At 38.8% G+C, this 20,255-nt stretch overlaps 1 protein-coding gene across 7 annotated transcripts in view; it reads right to left on the reverse strand.

Annotated features, from left to right (window-relative positions):
* DDAH1 (dimethylarginine dimethylaminohydrolase 1) overlaps positions 1 to 20,255 on the reverse strand; it is a 168,126-nt gene that overhangs the window by 57,511 nt on the left and 90,360 nt on the right. For 2 of the 7 annotated variants that reach the window (XM_065554157.1, XM_065554158.1), the window contains exon 2: positions 8,568 to 8,624. The exons of 4 other annotated variants lie outside the window; for them this stretch is intronic. The gene's annotated coding sequence lies outside the window, so the exon portion shown is untranslated. Of the gene's footprint in view, positions 1 to 8,567; positions 8,625 to 18,954; positions 19,244 to 20,255 lie in introns of those variants that run through there. One more of the 7 variants, XM_065554159.1, reaches the window with a different exon arrangement.

The following is a 20,255-nucleotide window of genomic DNA, read 5'->3' on the forward strand; positions in this document are numbered from 1 at the left end:
ATGGATTAAATAGTCTTGAACAGTTTCTCCAGTGTATTGAGTATAATAAACAAGATTTTCACTGCACATCAGACATGCATGCTTTTCACAAGCGAATGTAATGCTCAGGAAAGATGCCAAAATTGACAGCCCTGGAAACTAAAATCCTCTTTGTAGCCCCACGGTAACTCTGAAAGCATCTTCATGCTGTGATGCCCATGCATGTCAACCCTGATCTAGAAGTTTTCATGCCCACTGAGTCTTTGGTTTTTCAGCCAAAGGTACCACCTGTGGTGATGTTTAGCTATCCAATAAGTGGTAAGTATTGCTGTCTCAGCCTGGGACCCAGTGCTTTTAGTCATAAAACCATCCCCAAATCATGATGGATTAGTCACGTCTCAAGAGAGCTCTTACACAAGAAGAGCAGGGCTGTTACAGATCAGATGGAATCTGTAACAAACATGTTATCTGTTCTTCATTAGTTATCAATAGCAAAAAACAAACAAATGGCAAAGATGCAGTATGATGATGCTTTGCCCTTAATCTCCCACTCCAAAACAGTTTTGGTTTCTATTTTTAAATCAGAGTTGTGTTTTTCTGAAATGCAAAATTTTCACCACAGAATAGTTCTAATATTTAATAGATGAAAGCAAAAGTTACAGGTCAAACTTTGTTTTAGGAATAAAGCACCAAAAATTCTGTTTACTCCAGGATAGAGCTGAATAGAAGTTTGCTGGACAAAGTCCTCTTTATAAGACAACTCTGAAATGCACAAACATTTGTGGAAATGAATTCAATAATAAATACAAGCATATTCAATATAAAACAGGTCCATTGCTTGCTTTCACCATACTACCCAAGAGGAAAGGCTGACTTTCCTCAACCCATCTCCCTTCCATGAAGGCTATGTCCTCAGATACAGTCCAATCTGAATATTGACATGCAAAACAAAAAATAAAAAAAACCAACCACCACTCATCTTGATCATTTTCAAGTTTTCTGTGTCATTATGTAATCTCAGCTTTAGATTTGATGTAATACAATACTAGGCTTTTATAACTGTACCGATTAGTACATCAAGTGGCTGAATGTTAAAGCTTTTATGCTTTGTGTAGTGATTTTTTTTCTAATAAGCACATTCCTACTGTGAGATGGAATGTATCTAATCCATAATAAATCTGGTTGAGAGACAGTGGACTTCAGCCAGCTCAGTTTCAAGGAAAAAGGACAATAAACATGTCTGACATTTATCAAAATCTAATTTCCTCACCCCCTGCACTTTAAAAATGGAACCCATTACACTCCAGATAGATGGGCTTTATCAATTACTGTAACTTATATATACAGATCCCTTGCTTCTTTACATTCACATTTAAAGTACTTTAAATGGATGCCATTTCTTTACAAGTTATTTATTGGGATTCTGTTTTCTAGCCATGTTCAAACAAATCTTTTCAAAATAAGAAGAGAAGTGAGGAATTGAAAGGAGGAGGGAAATGGTCACTGGTACTATTTTTGAAAATCCAACAAAGAGAATAAATAATAATCAGTTGTGAGATGGGCCTGAACCCAAACCCACTTTCTCAACGTTCTAGGAGAAATTTGGATCCAGATCTGAACTTTATTTAATGAGCCACCCCTGTGTATAGGAGGATTACTTTGCACTTGGGGTGAAATTCATCCTTGTACAGAGCGGCCAGCCCAAGGGTTAGGCACCACTTAAGCTCTGAAGTACCACTCTGCAGAAAGATAACATTATCTTCGAATACTTTGGCAAGAACCTACTGCTGCAGAACTGCTGGGGAAAAACTACTGAAGTTTTCCTGCCTCTGCAAAAAGGCCTATGGTGTCAAAACAAACCAGTGCTGAAGAGAGGTTCCTTACGGGCTCCTCACACCGAATGTGCACAGTGACAAATGTTACTGTTTCTCAAGTTTCAGAGTAGCAGCCGTGTTAGTCTGTATCCGCAAAAGGAAGAACAGGAGTACTTGTGGCACCTTAGAGACTAACAAATTTATTAGAGCATAAGCTTTCGTGGACTACAGCCCACTTCTTCGGATGCATATAGAATGGAACATATATTGGCCTCTCAGAGTTGGTAAGACAACTCCCACCTGTTTATGCTCTCTGTATGTGTGTATATATATATATCCTCAATATATGTTCCATTCTATATGCATCCGAAGAAGTGGGCTGTAGTCCACGAAAGCTTATGCTCTAATAAATTTGTTAGTCTCTAAGGCCTTGGCTACACTTACCAGCTAGTTCGACGGCTGGAAATCAAACTTCTGGGTTCGACTTATCGCGTCTAGTCTGGACGCGGTAAGTCGAACCCGGAAGTGTTTGCCGTCGACTGCGGTACTCCAGCTCGGCGAGAGGAGTACCGCGGAGTCGACGGGGGAGCCTGCCTGCCGAGTGTGGACCAAGGTAAGTTCGAACTAAGGTACTTCGACTTCAGCTATGTTATTCACGTAGCTGAAGTTGCGTACCTTAGTTCGAATTAGGGGGGTAGTGTAGACCAAGCCTAAGGTGCCACAAGTACTCCTGTTCTTCTTTTTACTGTTTCTCAAATGAATTTTTGCTGTGGCTGTGCACGTGGCCCCAGCAAATTCATGGTGGCCACAGTTTTGACAGTTAAAATATTATGCTAGTGACACTCTTAGCCACATGGATATTTGGAAGAGTCATGTAAATAAAATAATAAATCTTTGCAATGTAAAGAACAACTATTAATAGTATCACCTTGGGCTTGGGCTGCTGCTGCAGACAGCAGAGACAGTGGCCATGACAGGGAGCTTGTGGGAGGGAGTGTTGGGACCCCAAAAGTCATGGTGGCTGCATATGGAGTATTACTATAATATTATTAATACTGTTACACAATGATCATAGGGAGAACTATTTTCAATTCTATAGCACACTATCAGAAAATCTTAAAGCTCTGCCAGTGTAGGAAAACAGTCACAGTTTACTATTTTTACGCTTTGGCAGAGGTTAGAGAGTCACACAAGGTCACGCAGCATGTCAGCAACAGAGCTGGGAATATCTGCAGATCTCCCACACCAGACCTCAGCTCTCAGTGATTTGTTAAGTGATGACAGTGTGTTTGGCCCTGTACAAAACATAGTCCCTGCCAAGGGGAACATACAGTTTAAGAGCCATTAAACTACATTGTCTCCCTAAATCTAATTCTCATCTGTGGTAGATTAGAACTATTGGGCCTGATCCTCCACTCCATTGCACCTTGTATTACCATTTACAGCTCTATAAGATAAGTGTCACACTTACAATATGCAAAGGTTAAGCTACGGTATCTCTGAGGTGACAACTTTTTCTGGAGCCATTAGCACTTTGCTCACAAAGTGTTCTTTCAGCAAGCCTCTGAGTGAAATTTATAATAAGTGGTTATGGACAAAACAGGGGTTTGAGGGAGGATGGATTCTGGTTTTGCAAAAATAAATACTGGAAGGGAGGAGGTATGGGGGGGAAGAGTCTGATCCAGGTCCCATTTTATCTGAATCTGCTCAGTGTGAAGATTAAGGGTTTTCCCTCTCTTCCTGATAAAAGGTTCTAGGTTTGGTTCATTGACATTTCAAAACAAACCAGGCAACACAGAATAGTTTGGAAAACCCTAGTGGTTGTTTTTCTGGACCCACTAGCTCTGTGAGTATGTGCATCAATTCACTTAACAGAGTCTCTTGGATAGATGCCCTATTTTATAAGGATCTCTGTAGTGGAGGGGGAAATGGGATGGTTTCAGCTACACCTCTCCCCTGGGTCTATCAAGGACAGCCATTTATCTCAGAAGGACATTTGGACATAGGACAAAAGGAACAACTCGGGGCTGGAATGGTTTTAAATAAATAAATTAAATTAATGGAGATATCGCATCTCCTAGAACTAGAAGGGACCTTGAAAGGTCATCGAGTCCAGCCCCCTGCCTTCACTAGCAGGCCCAAGTACTGATTTTGCCCCAGATCCCTAAGTGGCCCCCTCAAGAATTGAACCCACAACCCTGGGTTTAGCAGGCCAATGCTCAAACCACTGAGCTATCCCTCCCCCGCAGTTATTGAGGTCACACTAAAAGAACCAACTGGGCAGTATGAGCAGCATGCTTTGTATGCTGGCTGTTGGTGTCGTGGCTGTAAGCCTCAGCAGCATAGCTGTTAAGGGACCCAGAGTTGCAAGGCAAGTATCGACTGAACCCCTTACTGACCTGGGTGAACCCCATAGCGTCACACTCTGTATAGTGGAATCACAGTCCCAGGTTCTCCCATACAACTGGTGGTTACATTGAGCCAAAGTACTAGCCTGATACGTCATGACCAAGCTCCCAGATGTCCTAAACACAACTATCTAGAATCCTGTGGTTTGTGTCAGTACTTGCAGTCTAATGACAGCTGGTGTGTTCATTGTTTCTTTAGAGCATCACTATCACTAGCATTTATCAGGGTCAAGAAGTGCTCTCTTTCCTTTCTGAGAAGGACAGTGCACATTCCATCTGATCCAGCAGGAAGATAATGGTCTATGCATTCAGTAAAACACAAAATGCATTGAGCTTAACCAAGACCATTTCTAATAGCACAAGCATGGTCATGGGCACTGGATATCCTGGTACTCTCTCCAAGTGGAGATCTGACCGTGCATGTGGCCTATGAGGGCTTGGTAACAAGAGACTCAGAGTGCATGCTGCCCACTAAAGCTGGGCAACAATGGAGTAGAGGAGCTATTGAAGGAGAACGTAGCCAGCAGGGAGAAGGATGGACAGAAACACCTGGGGGTAGCAGAAAGTGGTAGATGCTAAGCTCCATCATGGCAGAGCTCCACTTTTGCCAGGCTTATTAGCTCCACGGAAGGTAGATGTGGCTGCCGTGCAGCTCAGTAGCTCTGCATAAGAAAAGTGCTCCAGTCTGGTGGTTCTCACGAGCCCAAGTGGCAGTCCCCAACTCCTACACCCCAAGTGGTATCTACATTCTCCCAATCTCTTTCTGCCATGCAAACACTAAGCCTCAGTAAAGCAGCTCAGTTTAGGAGCCAATGCATGCCCCTCTCTGGTGAAACTCACCAGACGCACCTCCCACATATACCCTTATGAGAAGGGTAGGATGGGGCTAAGGCTTGCTATAGAGGATCTGTACTGGTGACCTGAATCTGAGAATGATCTCACTGCTTCCAACGCTCTCCTTTTAGAGGTTAGCAGCATAGTCACCCACTTAATCCTCTTCCCTCTTGAGGAAGGACTGCTGTTGGCTGAGCTGGCAACAGCTGCAAAGTGACCATGTGCGATGGATATTGTGGTATAAGAGACAACTAATTCACCATTTTGTAAAAAAGACATTTTGGGGCTACATGATTATGTTATATCCAGGGCTCTGTTCACAATGTTAACAAATGATACATTTATTACGTCTCTACCCTGATATAACGCGACTTGATCTAACATGAATTCCAATATAACGCGGTAAAGTAGCGCTCCGGAAGGGGTGCGGGGGGCTGCACGCTCCGGCGGATCAAAGCAAGTTCGATATAACACGGTTTCACCTATAACACTAAGATTTTTTGGCTACCGAGGACAGCGTTATATCGGGGTAGAGGTGTACTTGCATTTTACAGCTACAATGAACAAGATTCCTTGAGCAAATTCAGTGGAATGACGACACATGAAACATACCACAAGAGGATGGTGAGGATTTAAACAGATTTAACGTTATTGCTGCAAATGAAGAGAATAATTCTTAATTTGGATTTGTCCATGCATTAAAGAGAACAAAACCAGCTACTCATACATTCTGGATGTCTTTTACACACATTTATGTTTTTAAATTAAGATCCAAATATAACTGATGTGCGGCAGTGCAATTCAATATAACTCACTATCAGCAACCCAAACAAACAACTTCAAATCCCCCTTCCCCTCCAATAATTCCCAACACTTATTTAGAAACACCCATTTCCCACAAAATGTGGAGTTCAGTAACAAATCTACCGTACTCTGTACAAAAGGTTAGGCTGAAATCTCAACCAGTAAGCAGCAGAGGCAATTTTGAGAACACTGTGTTAAGTCAGTTGCATAATGTTCACAAAATAACAGAAACACTTTTTAAAAGTTTAAGACTTAAATCCACAAGCAAAATTTTTTTCTAAGATGTACCAAAGAGGAATCAAGTTAAAGAGCTAGAGAAAAGTTTTGCTTGCATAATGAGATTGTTACAAAATACCAGTAGAAATTCTGCCAGATAAAGAGGACATGAAATTTAAATCTTATAAAAGCATGCTGAAAAAGTAACATTTTAAATACTTTTCTGCTTACAATTACAAAATGATCAATTGTTAAATGTTGGACAGAGAAACATTCTATTCTGTCTGGATATGCACGATGGGCCAAGAATGCACCTGGATTAGCCAACCATTCATTATCTTTGAGACACCCAATATCTCATAATACCCAGAGTGGCTGCCAGCTCCTTCTCCACTATTGACCACACGCCATGTGCCCCATTTTGCAACTGAAAAGTATTTAAAATTCATGAACCTTGTTGAAAGCTCAACTGTCACATTCTACTCATTCCAAAGCGTATGGGAAAAGAGAACAGAATGGACATTTCAACTGGAGCTATTATTGCTCCTGAATAACCAATATTCCATTAAATTGCTAATAAACCCACTTGAAGATAAGTTGATCACAATCAAACCATGCAGTAGCATTCCTTTCCTTTAACACAGAGTTGTCAGATTTCACTCTGTACAGTACAACTGTTTGTGCCATTTGTTCAAAACTTGACACAGCACATTCAAGACGTACTCAATCCAAAGTAATCTAGCTACCCTATTCTAAAGAAGCTGAAAGATCTTTGGCAAGGATTATAATTAACGTCTTTTAAAAGTGCAAATATATTTCCAAGCAAAGCTATGTTAGACAAGTTCAAAATGATTGGAGATCAACAGGGATATTCGTTTTTTTACGGTTTTCAGAAGGGGGTTCACAGACCGAAGCAAGCAGTAAACATTAGCATTCATGGCTAGACAGAATTTTTTTTTTTCCTGCCAGTAGGCAAGTTTGGGCATGTTTGAATCTTCATCTGGGTTCAACACACTAATCTCCAAAAAGTTTCACTTACTCTACCAAAATATAAAGACTTAAATAGTGCTTTTTTAAATTTTATTTTATTTTAAATATTTAATTATATTAAATTCCTTGTACCCGTTAATTGTCAATCATTTGATGCCCACTGTCGGCCTCTGATCTTCTTTGTGTACATATACAATGTTGCCATTTTGCCAGTCTACAATAGAGCTCAAATATGAATTTTAAAGCAACACCGAAAAGCATTTCAAACTGCAATATTTGTCAACTGGAGTTAGTAACTTTTACTTTATACAAATCTATAGTATATTGCTTAAATAGGTTCCCAACGTACTGAGGTGTTTGAAGCACTACTGAAGGTTTCAACCCGTTTACCAGCAGTTTTAAAGAGGCAAGAAAATCTCAGGTACCTGCTTAAATAATCAACTGTGGTGTATTTCTGGCTAGCTGTTTCTCCTATGCTCACATCTACCATAAATCCTGCTAGCTGCCAAAATCCAGTGTACCCACCAAGTTGCTTCAAAATCCCTCTCTAAGTCAAATAAGACAAAAGGCAGGTTTAGTTTAGGTTGTCCTATCTTTCTAATGGACCATATATACTACAAGTCAGCCCAATACCGTCCAACTCAATACATCTGAAAATCTTATATTTTGATGATTTACAGTAAATGCACTGTAATTTCCTTAATCACAGAATATCAGAAATAGTCACAGGAAAATAATCAAATAATTTGTTATTGCAAACTGAGGGATTGCTTATATAGAGCCAAATATCAAAATATTCAGCAAAGGAAAATAAAAAAACAACAAAAACCAAAACTTAATACCAGATAGAAAAAACAAACACAACCAGCCCCAGGGGAAATTTTCAAAAGGCACAAATAGCAATTAGGCACCTAATTCCTATTGACTTTCAAAATCATTGCCACTGTGCCTTTGAAAAAAAACCTACCCCCCAGTTAGCATTGTAACTTAAGCAAGACTTCCACTGAAGTTACTGAAGGCTCATTTAAAATGTGACTCATAAGTAATGTCACATAATGGCTTAATCATTTATTAATACTCAAGAATATCCTACGTGCTCACAATAGCTAATTGATGCTAAGTTATTATCTTTTCTGAGTTTCTAATAAGCTATGAAAGACAAGTTACCGATTCTGAGGACGAGCATGACAAAACATATTCCTCCAATATGTTTGGTTAGCTAACACTGGCTTTTCCCTTTCAGCAAAGTGTAATGTTTTTCCTGATCATTTCTGAAAAGAATGCCAGAAGTGTTTGAAGATACTACGGCGGTAAGGTGGTATAAGAACCTGCATAGAATAGAATAGTTCCAGCAGTAGAGCCATTGATCATATTTCATTGGTTATTTACAGTAAAGTCAGGTTCATCAGACAAGGGTTTTTCTCGCTACACCTACAAAGCTTGTATTTGGGCAAGTCTCTTCACCAGTAGAGTGAGAAGCTGTTCCTCCCTGTATTTCAATTATACATTTATTTTAGCTTACCTAGTCAGTCGCAGGTGATATAACTCTTTGTTTCAGACAGGTCAAAGAAGACATCAGCTGCAAGGTACATTTCAGCAAGTGATCACAAATGCAGCCAGGATGACATGGTGAAAAAAAAATTAAACAAGAGTTCAAGAGCAATAACCACCATTGTCAAGTATGTTCAGTTAGTTGTGCAAGTGCAGTGTGAAAGGTCTCCATGTAAGGAACAATTTGAGACATTCCAGTCATTAGGAGAGGAAAAGAAAAACCCTTCTCTTCTCCTAACAGAGACTTAAATCTCTCTCTCTGTGTGTGTGTGTGTGTGTGTGTATATATATTATGGATTCTTCAATATTTGAGAAACTAAAGAATCCTCTCTTCTCTGCTCTTAATGTGGGCAAAGTCCTTGGTTTCATTTTGGGTACTGCAAATCTTCTTGACCACCCAAGGACTTTTGCCCTTCTGCCAGCCATACAATTCTTAACTGTGACACACAACCTGTGTCTTGACATCTGTTGCAGTCACACCTTTGTGGCTCAGTTTGTCTCCTACAATAGCATGCTAACATAGCACCTCTTGTCGTCATTTTCATGCCGTTTGACATAATACTGCAACATGCCTACCACCAAAGTGGATTGTATTATTTCCCCCAAAATCTCTGTGTTCTTGCCTCCACTGATAAAGGATGTTTTGGTGCCTGTGTTAACAAATGCGATCATGTGATGGATGCATGTGATGCCAATGCAATTGTAACAACACCCCCTGCAGGAACTAGACCTTGGACCTCTCAAACTATTCTCCATCACCTGAACTACAACACCAAGTCTACTTGCTAGGAGGCAGCACAAGAGTCAAACATCTACATGTGGTCTAAACACTAGCGGGAGCCAAGAGCCACACTGTGTTAGCATGAGTTACAGTGATGATGCGGTAGAGGGGCCTTCAGGAGAAATGGTTGCTCAGGCAATATATTATGCAGGCTAAATACCTATATGCACTCTGCTGCATTTTTTTGACCCTCAAACTCAGCCCAAATACTAAGGTTCCATCTGAATGAAGTATGGATATTTGGTGGTGGGGGCATAATGGAGTTACATTGTTTGGTTTTTAAAAGCCCTTACATATACAAACCAACACTGAAGCAGTCCGAAACCAATGAGTTATGGTACAAGTAAACCAGAAGTCATATATTTAACAAACTGGCCAGTACTGAGCTAGGTTTAAGAAGCTGCATATGTCAAATTATGACTTAATATAATATGATGTGTTCATTTTTAATGAATTTTTAGCTTTTTGAGACGTCTGCAGTGCACATGAGCTGAGGCAAGGTCATTCTACAAGTCATCCTTCTCCAACTACCATTCCTTTTTCTTCAACCAACAGTGGTTAAGAAGAGCCAAACTTGGAAGTGGCTAGTTTTATATGAACTTCCCACTTTGCAAGAATATTAAAAGGAAAGAGGTGTGTACTCAGATTTAGACAGCACATGGAAAAAACACAGCAATTCTGTATGTAGACAGACATTTTTAACAAGTGGAAAGCTTGGCATATACAGTGCCGTCTTCTTACAAATTAACCAAATGTTCAGACAGTTGCTCACAACACTGGCAAGTCTACAGCAACAGCTTTGAGAAAGGACTTCTATTTTTCCCTTGTAGCTGCAACAGGATGTATGCTAGTACAGACGTAGTGACAACAAGCAATAGTGACGCTTAACTAATGCAGAATTTAACTCCAAGTCATCTTAGGCTGCTCTTTCCACCGTTTAGGATTTCTCTAGCTCTTTTACCATGTGAGTTTTCTATAATTACATAGAAACAAGGTGCAAGAGTTCACTTTAGAATATTTGTCTTCTACATTTTAAACTGTACACGCTTACAGGGGATATTTCAAAAACAGTACATAAACCATATTACAAAACCAGACAACTCACATTTAGAGACAACACTGCTCACCAGAGACAATCCCTTTAATTTTTAGTCTATTGTAAGTCTGACTGAAAAGTATATACCTGAGCTTACATCTTGAAAAGACTCGAGAATCATCAATCCCAAATATCTCCAAGTACTCACTGGATCTCTAGTGATGGGTGAGTAAACAAAAACAAAATACTATATGCAGAGGTAAGTTAAATAGCCTGTTGCTTACGGTTAATGATCCTCACTCATGATAATGTTCATTACTCCATGGCAAAATGACAGTGAACCCAAAACAGAGGTTGAAAAGCTGAAACTTTCCTCCCCTAGGAGGAATCATGAAATAGACTTAAAGATGAATATCCCAAAGACAGTGGAATAACCGGAAAGTATGGAAAGAAAAAAAAAGGTAGGTAAGGGGCAAGCATCTTTGGCACTAAAGAAAGACTAATCTCTTACCTCAAATACACACACTTCTACTGGCAAGAAAAACTAAAGCCTAGGAGAATGGTAGGCTTCTTGTCTTGTCCTCGCCTAAATCTACAGTTCTAGTTTAGATATCTGGAAATAGCTAGCAACCAAGAAAAGGGTTGTTACATTTCAGAAATTCGCTTGCAATGACATTTCACTCAAAAAGAATCAAACATGAAAGCTCGGGAGGTCAGTGTTCTGAGCCTAAACTGCCTTTTGTACTAATTCCAGAATAGAGGGAAACCATCCAATAAGAAAATGATCCAAAGGATGAATTTTAAGTTGTCCATCTCCTATTTACTTCACTGCACATTTTATTTCATGTGTTAGGAAGTCACAACTTTGGGTGACTAACTTTTAGCCAAAAATCCAACATAAAAAGGCACATGTTTTACTGTATATAACTAAGTACACTAAGGTTGTCCTGTAGTTTGATCCCATGTCTAACACATAAAATTGTTTAGAGAGGAAGAGAAGTAATTATATGTTACCATTTTACTGCGTATGCGTGAAATGTATCTGGGAAGTACTGCAAGTCTAGTAAATGGGAACTTGGTCAACGTTACTGTTAGTCAAGTTTAACCCCCAACAGATGCATTCTCTAGATAAGAGAGCACTCTAAAAAGCTCTGATCTGTGTGATAAGGACTGAGAAATATCTGCAAAGCAGTAGTCAAAGGAATTCTCTTAGAGCTTTCCAATGCTTTAATTGGCTTGAATTCCTATACAATTCAGTGCATTCAAAACATGATATTTACACAAAAATCCAAACAATCTCTGCAACATAGCTATATACATGGAGAATAGGAAAAGATACACTACACTGACACGTTACCTTTAACATCAGGTGACAGGTAAGAAAGGTGCAAGTTTAAAATTAGGGCTGTAATGCTATTAAAAATTAATCATGATTAATCGCACTCTTAAACAATAGAATACAATTTATTTAAATATTTTTGGATAAGTTCTACATTTTTAAATATATTGATTTCAGTTACAACACAGAATACAAAGTGTACAGTGCTCACTTTATATTTATTTTTTATTACAAGTATTTGCCCTGTAAAAAACACAAACCAAAAGAAATAGTATTTTTCAATTCACCTAATACAAGTACCGTAGTGAAATCTCTTTATCACGAAAGTTGAACTTACAAATGTAGAATTATGTACAAAAAAACTTCATTCAAAAATAAAACAATGTAAAACTTTAGCGCCTACAAGTCCACTCAGTCCTACTTCTTGCTCAGCCAAGCGCTCAGACAAACAAGTTTGTTTACATTTGCAGGAGATAATGCTGCCTGCTTCTTGTTTACATCATCTGAAAGTGAGAACAGGCATTCCCATGACACTGCTGTAGCCGGCATCGCAAGATATTTACGTGCCAGATGTGCTAAAGATTTTTATGTCCCTTCATGCTTCAAGTGCTGTAGCAATCTTTAGAAATCTCACACCGGTACCTTCTTTGCGTTTTGTCAAATCTGCTGTGAAAGTGTTCTTAAAATGAACAACATGTGCTGGGTCATCATCTGAGACTGCTATAACATGAAATATATGGCAGAATGCATGTAAAACAGAGCAGGGGACATACAAATTTAATTAACACTGTTTTTTTTTTTTTTTTTTTTAAACAAGCATCATCAGCATGGAAGCATGTCCTCTGGAATGGTATCTGAAGCATGAAGGGGTATACGAATATTTAGCACATTTGGCACATAAATACCTTGCAATGCTGGCTACAAAAGTGCTACGCAAATCCCTGTTCTCACTTTCTGGTGACATTGTAAATAAGAAGGCGGCAGCATTATCTCCTGTAAATGTAAACAAACTTGTTTGTCTTAGCAATTGGCTGAACAAGAGGTAGGACTGAGTGGACTTGTAGGCTCTAAAGTTTTACATTGTTTTGTGTTTTAGTGCAATTATGTAACCAAAAAAATAATCTACATTTGTAAATTGCACTTTCAAAACAAAGATTGCACTACAGTACTTGTATAAGGTGATTTAGAAACTACTATTTCTTTTGTTTATCATTTTTGCAGTGCAAATACTTGTAATAAAAAATATACACTTTGATTTCAATTACAACACAGAATACAATATATGAGAAAATGTAGGAAAAAGACCCAAAATATTTAATAAATTTCAATTGGTATTCTATTGTTTAACAGTGTGATTAAAACTGTGATTAATCACAATTAATTTTTTAATTGCGATTAATTTTTTTGAGTTAATCGCATGAGTTAACTGCGATTAATTGACAGCCCTATTTAAAATCCCAGAGCATAAGATTAGAGTGCCACAAAGACCAATCATTTTTCAGACATAAGTCACTTAAACACATATATAATTTTAATTAGTAGGAAAACTGTTTTAAAACTGAAATTTAGATTGCTATCTCAAATGGCCGTGCTGTTTTAACCACCTGCAACAGTTGTCAACACAATTCTGATAATCTTTGTTAGGAGTGTTTTTAATTGTGCTGTGATTTTGGCAAGTCAAACCTAAAGGTAGGAATTAAACTCCATATCCAAGAGTGATACATTGCTCCCATAGTTACCTATAGGAGAGACAGGATGAAATCCTGACCCACTAAAGTCAATAGCAAGATCCCCACGGACTTTACTGGGAACAGGATTTCACTTAGAAATGTCCATTTACATTTGGATACAGTAATCTAAATGTAAGCATTCCTTAAATGAAATGCTTTAAATTTGCTAGCAAATGCCTCCCATTACAGGCCACTGACAGATCAAATCTGGGTCCAAAAAGTTATCTTTTACAAACCTGAGACCAATACGTGTACATGTACGTGTGTGTTTGTTTTAAATAAATATTTCCCTGAAATTTCTGCAACTCAAACAGGGTTTTGCTACTGCATGAAGACCTGAAAATGGACTACTAGAATTGGACTATAAACTACAGAGGAAAAGCTTATTTTTATTGCCCAGGCTTAGGAAAAACCCAAACAAATGCCACACACACACACACACACACACACACACACACACACACACCCCAAGGCAAACCCAGCTTTAAAAAACAAACAAAATCCCACTTTAACCAAAACTATTTTAGTAAAAAAAGATATGTATTAAGGATAGGATTTCTAACTGGATAACTTTTCTTTTACAAGAGATATGATTTTATAAAGTAAACTCTCTCCTCCTTTTGTTGACAATAAACAAAGTTTACTATGTGTTTTTGTAGAAGCTATAACTAACCACACAAAGAAAAAGTGAGTGTAAATCCTACTACTTTTTCCTGTAAACAGTTTTCCCTTACCCAAAAGGGTTAGGAGAGCTTAACGTCTAGCCTAAAACTTGTTTCTAAATTAGTTATTTCTACAGGATTTTTAAATGCTCTTTAAAAATACTGTTTTGAATGGAAGGGTTCTCCAAAGCAGTTTATATTGACTAAGCAAAGCCAATTAGGAAATTCAGAGATATACTGCATTGTGCCAGCTGAATTCAATGATCTACACTTTTTAAATGAACATCCTGTATCTCATGATGCCACCAGTCAATATTTTGTTATATGCAGAACTTTTCATAGAATTGCTGGTGACAATTCTGTCAGCTTACTTTCTAGAATATCTTAGCTTTGTCTTTCCTTACCAGATCTGTTTGCCATCAGACTGCCACCCACAACTGCTTTCAAGAAGCAGTTCCTTCACAATCTTTTCAACAGATTCATTGTTTAAGCTTCCACCTGTGTCACAGAAGACCAGTCTGCACCTGTTTAAGCCATAGAGCAAATAATAACAGAATAACTGACAGACAGAATGCAATAGAAGTCCATTTTCCAGACTCATGTGGGAATACAGAGCACGTCTGCTGAAACAATATCCAAGAGTCAATGATACTGTAGACTCAAGTATTACTTTGTAATCAACCTAATAGCTTTTCCTTTCTCAGCATTTTACTATACACATCTTAACCACAATGTTGAAAATAAGAAATATTGTGATTTACAGAACTGCACAAAATGGAAACTATATATTATACCAAATACCTATCAAAATCATCCAGCACATGCAACTAACTTAACATACCATTGCTTCAAGACTTCACTCCAAAGGGGAATGTTCTTATAAAGTCTAGACCCCTATGTTAGGGCGCTGAATTCTAGGTCAGGTGCTAAGTGAGTTTTATATTAGGAGGACTCATTTGTGAAGAAATTAAATCCAATGTTTTCTGTATTTTTGCTACTGAGATCTGAACAAAGCATTTCTCCCTAGCTGATTCTCTGTGTCACTGATGCAGTCCTGGAGGATCACCCAGATTTCCCTGGGGCCATTCTCTCTCCGTGTGAGGAACACTGCAGAAGATCCCCTCTGGAATCAGTCAGCACCACCAATTGGCACAGGGGTGTGTGTGAGAGAGGACACCTATAGCAGCTGGTACAACTACCAAAACCAAACCAAACCCCAGAAAATCTGTAGGTCTACACTAGAAAACTACTTATCTTAGGAAGTGGTGCTGGAAACTTGAAGAACAATATATTTACTGCCACATGCTTTAAGATATTAGTGTACTGTTTTTAAAACTTCCCCCGTAAGATGGTGTATTGCTGCATGCTTTTCAGGATTAATGCCGATCAACATTGGTTTATGGAGAATAGATTTGATCAAACTTACAATCTCATAAAAAGAAATACAAAATTTAACTGATAAAAGCAATAGTGTTGATACACTACACTTAGACTTTTGTAAAGCATTTGACTTGGTACCAAATGACCTGTTGTTTAAGAAACCAGAACAATACAAAACCAAAATGGCACACATTACATGGATTATAAACTGGAGAACTGATAAATCTCAAAACATAACTGTAAGTGTGGAATCATCATCAAGCGGGTGTGTTTCAAGTGGAGGCAAGTAGAGATCAGTTCTTGGCCCTACACTAGTTAACATTTTTATCAGTGCCCTGGAACAAAATTAAAAGTTTGCAGATAGATAACACAAAGACCGGAGGAGTGGTAAGTAACAAAAGTAAAATAATCTGAACTGCTTGGTAAATTAGGCTCAAACACAACGCCATTCATCCAGGAACAAAGAAGATGGGAGACTATCCTGGGAAGCAGACTGAAAAAGACTTGGAGGATAATCAGCTACCCATGAACTCCTGGTGAGACCCTGCGGTCAAAAGTCTAATGCAACGTTTTGACATATAAACAGGGCAATTTTGAGTAGGTAGGTACCATTATCTCTGCATTTGGCATTGTTAGGATTGCTGCTGGAATACTGTGTCTAGTTCTGGCAATCACAATTCAAGAAAGATGTTGATAAATTGGAAAGGGTTCAGAGAAGAGCCATAAGTACGATTAGAGGATTGGAAAGCATTTCTTATAGTGAAAGATGCAAGGAACTCAATCTGTTTAGTTTATCAAAGAGAAAGTTAAGGGGTGACTATCACAGTCTACAAGTACCTATATGGGGAGCAGAATTTCATAGAGGGCTTTCAATCAAGCAGACAAAGCTATAACAAGATCCAATGGCTGGATGTTGAAGCTAGACAAATTTAAAAATGTGTGCCTTATTTCCTGTCTAAACAGTGGGGGCAATGGTTGTGGTAGATTTTCCATCACCAGACTTTCTTGAATCAAGATTGGATGGTTTTTCTAAAAGATATGCACTAGGTCAAACAGGAATTAATTCTGGGAAGCCCTCTGGTCTATGTTATGCAGGAGGTTCACAATGGTCCCTTCTGGCCTTATACTCCATTTATGTATTGAGTCACCTAATATAGCTCTTGCACCGTAAACATCAATGGGCCCAATCCACTCTTTCCTGAGCCTATGCAAGTTTTAGAATTGGTCAACGGGAGGAGGATTAAGCCCAATAACTTACTAGAGAGAGGCTAGGTTCTTCTTCCTCACTGAACCTAAGGGAGGAAAGGGGATAATGAGCCTAACATGACACTCTGGTGCCCCTTTTCCAGACTGCACAATACTGACAAGCCAAAGCAGCAATTTTTAGAAACAGTTAAAACATGTTTTAAAGAGGATTTCACCAAAGACCCTGCACACATGAAAAGACGCTGAAGTTGTGCTGCGTCTACTGTTCGTAAGGTTAGAGAATGGATAATTATTTTCTGTTAGTGGGTAGCAGCAGACATATCTGATTAATGCTTATAGCTACTTTAGACACCCTTGTGGTTAAAGATAAATTACTGTGTATACTAAGTGGCACCACAAGAAACTGACCTGCTGCTTCTACTGATGTGTTTAGAAAATGAGAACATTAAACTGGTACAATATTAAATAAAACCACACTGGATCTGAATTATGTATTGTCTTTCCATTACTAAAACTGCATTCCTTGAAGTAGCCCTACATCATTTTAAGCGGGTTTATGTAAGGACACTGCAAAACAAGTCATTTCACAAAGTAATATTTTATGTCTCCTTCCTCCTCCCCTTTCTGCTATGCATCCAGTTGTGAAAATCCAACATTAAATTAAGTCCAGTGTTCCCAGACAGAGGGAGGAGTCCAGCCTTAACCAGAGTTAAGTTTTCCAGCTGCTTACAGGCCCCTCCCTTCCCCAACAGACAGGCTCACAGCAGTGCCTTAATTAGTTGTTTAGGAAGGATGTGACATCTTCCAATTTAATACATTTAGCCCTTCTTAGAGCAAATGTAGAATTAAACCTCAATATGCACTTGACAGATCTCTTAGCAACTAGAGTGGAATCAGCCAACAATGGATGATTCACGGTTTAGCTAGAGAGTGTGCAGAACTGTCTGCCAAAAGGTCTGAATAAACTCACATTGCTAGACACTATGGTAAAATGTACCCTGATCTCTTTTAAACTATTATATCATAGAGGAAAGTTAAACTCCATGCATTCCAACAACTCAGTAGAGTCTGGAAATACAATTGAACTGTAACATCTTGATTTTTTGAGAACTGATATACCTTTGTGGTTATTTTCCCCTTGAATAATGATACTTCTAAAAGAAAATAGCAAAAGCCCATCAGAGTCTATGAAATTAGGGACAAACACCTTTTTTCTGGTTTGAAATGTAAAAGGAGGTTTTTCAAAACACAAACTACTCCTCCTCTACTACAGTCCTTAATTATCACCAGTGATACTGACTGGACAGTTACCTGAAGACTATCTAATTTAAATAAAAGGACTGGGACCAAGTCTCCTCTCATTTACAACAATAGGATTAATTGTAAGTACACTATGGAGTTACACCCGATTCTAATCTCCTCTTGCACATCTTAAATCTTTACAAGTCTCTCTAAGCTACCAACTAAACTAAAATAACAGTAAGTGACACAAAAGAAAAGTACAGTGATCCCTCTCGAGTGTTTATATGGTACCCAAAACAACAGGGCCCACATCCTGACTGGAGCATCTATAAAGTAGAAATAATAAATCTGTATTCTATGGACAAATTTCTGCTTTCACATACATGACCGATTTCACTAGGAGCCGCAGATTTTGACCTTAAGATGACTTCCTTTGTGGTCTATTCATTCTGTGTGAATATACCACATGCCAAGAGACCAGAATAAAACATTAATGAATTACAGAAAATAAACAAACAGGAAAACACTGTAGGGATCAATCCAACACAAACAAGAGAGAACAAAATGACTGAAGATAAATCACTGGCCTTTCCCCTTTTGCTACAGAAATCAATCAATCAATCAGAATTAGGGCTTTTCCTCTGGCTCTCTGGAGACCAAAATAAAATACATGGACAGTCAGTAAAAAGATCTATTTTCAAGAATTTTCAATAATGCCTCCCAGTGTTACAGCCTCATTTTAATGAAATTACAGCAAACGTTTTCTCAGGGTCTCTACTGCAAACTTCGGATTTAAAAGTCTAAGTTCAGAAACATTTCACTCAGCTGAACTTACAAAGATTCTTCTCCTCTCCTACATCTTAGCCCCTCTTTCCCATTGGATAGTGGGTGGGATAGTGCTTACCTGCTCCTGGCTAAGTGAGACCCTGATGGCACACTTCCCTCAGCACCCTCTATTGGGGTTCAGAAATAAATCACTCACCTCCAGAGCTTTTGACCAATATTTCCCTTCTTCTGTGCTCTAGTTTATTTAGTTCTTATAGGTTTCCCAAAAGAGCTCTCCTTTAAGTGTAAGGTCTTAACAGCCTTCCCCCTTAGGAGCATGGGAGTTTTAGTCCTGGGTTTCCTGGCCCACAGATTCGCCCCTCAGGTTTGGGAATCTTCCAGCCCTCCTCCTGGGGGACAGGAGTTTCTGTCAGACTTCTCCCTCCTTGGCATAGGAAGCCCACAGCTCCCTTTGTTGGGCTGCACTCATCAGCTCAGGCCAGATGGGGCTTTCAATCAGCTTCTCCTTCAGCTGGTCCTACTTCCAATTAGTCCCCAGGCTCAGGGGCTCAGAAGGCAGCCTTTTCCTTCTAGTGTCTCATTCTGTTCTTCTCCTTATGTTTTATGATGAAGCAAACTCATCTACTGAGTCTATAACCACCATCTACAACATTCCATGTACATTCATGCTATTACTCTCTTACCCTGCTCTATATTCTTAAGAAAACACAGTAGAGTTTTTTTTTTTAAATGCTACCCCACTTTCCCTGATATTCTTATCAAACCCCGTCATTGTGCAGCTGGTCACCTTAAAGGATCTAAGTTCTTCATCAAGAGCATTTTCCCCTGGGAACACTCCTTGCATCCCCACAGCACATGATCAACTGTTTCTTTAACCTGACATATATTACACAACCCAAGTGAAAAAACCTTTAGATTTTAGATTCTAAAGGATTGGCAACAGCGTGATTTGTGGGTAAGATCTAACTTGTACATTGACCTGGGTCTGGGACTTGGTCCTTTGGATCGGGATAACTTTTTTTTTTTACTGGGGGTATTGGTTTTCATAATTATTTGTCCCCATAACAAGTGGCACTGGTGGGGATACTGGGGGGGGGGGCTGTAACTGCCCTGCTCTAAGCAATTTGTCCTGAATAGATATCGTCAGAAGTGTCCCACCAAAGGCAGCATCATTACAGAACTCCAGTGACAATAAATAAATAAATAAATAAAATCCCAGTACACTCTGATTATTTTAAATCTAGCAAAAAGAACAGGAGTAATGCATGATCTCTGGTAGGATACTGTGGTCTCCACTGAATATTGCATGATCTAAACAAAAAAAACATGCACTGTAATAGCTAGAAACAACAAGCCATGTGATGGTCTGAATTTCAGTCTTAACTTTGAATTGGCTCTCCTTTGTTGAGATTAAGATAGACTCTAAAGATTAGAATCATAGAAGATTAGGGTTGGAAGAGACCTCAGGAGGTCATCTAGTCCAACCCCCTGCTCAAA

The sequence above is a fragment of the Chrysemys picta genome, chromosome 8, assembly GCF_011386835.1.
Source record: "Chrysemys picta bellii isolate R12L10 chromosome 8, ASM1138683v2, whole genome shotgun sequence".
Classification (NCBI taxonomy): domain Eukaryota; kingdom Metazoa; phylum Chordata; order Testudines; family Emydidae; genus Chrysemys; species Chrysemys picta.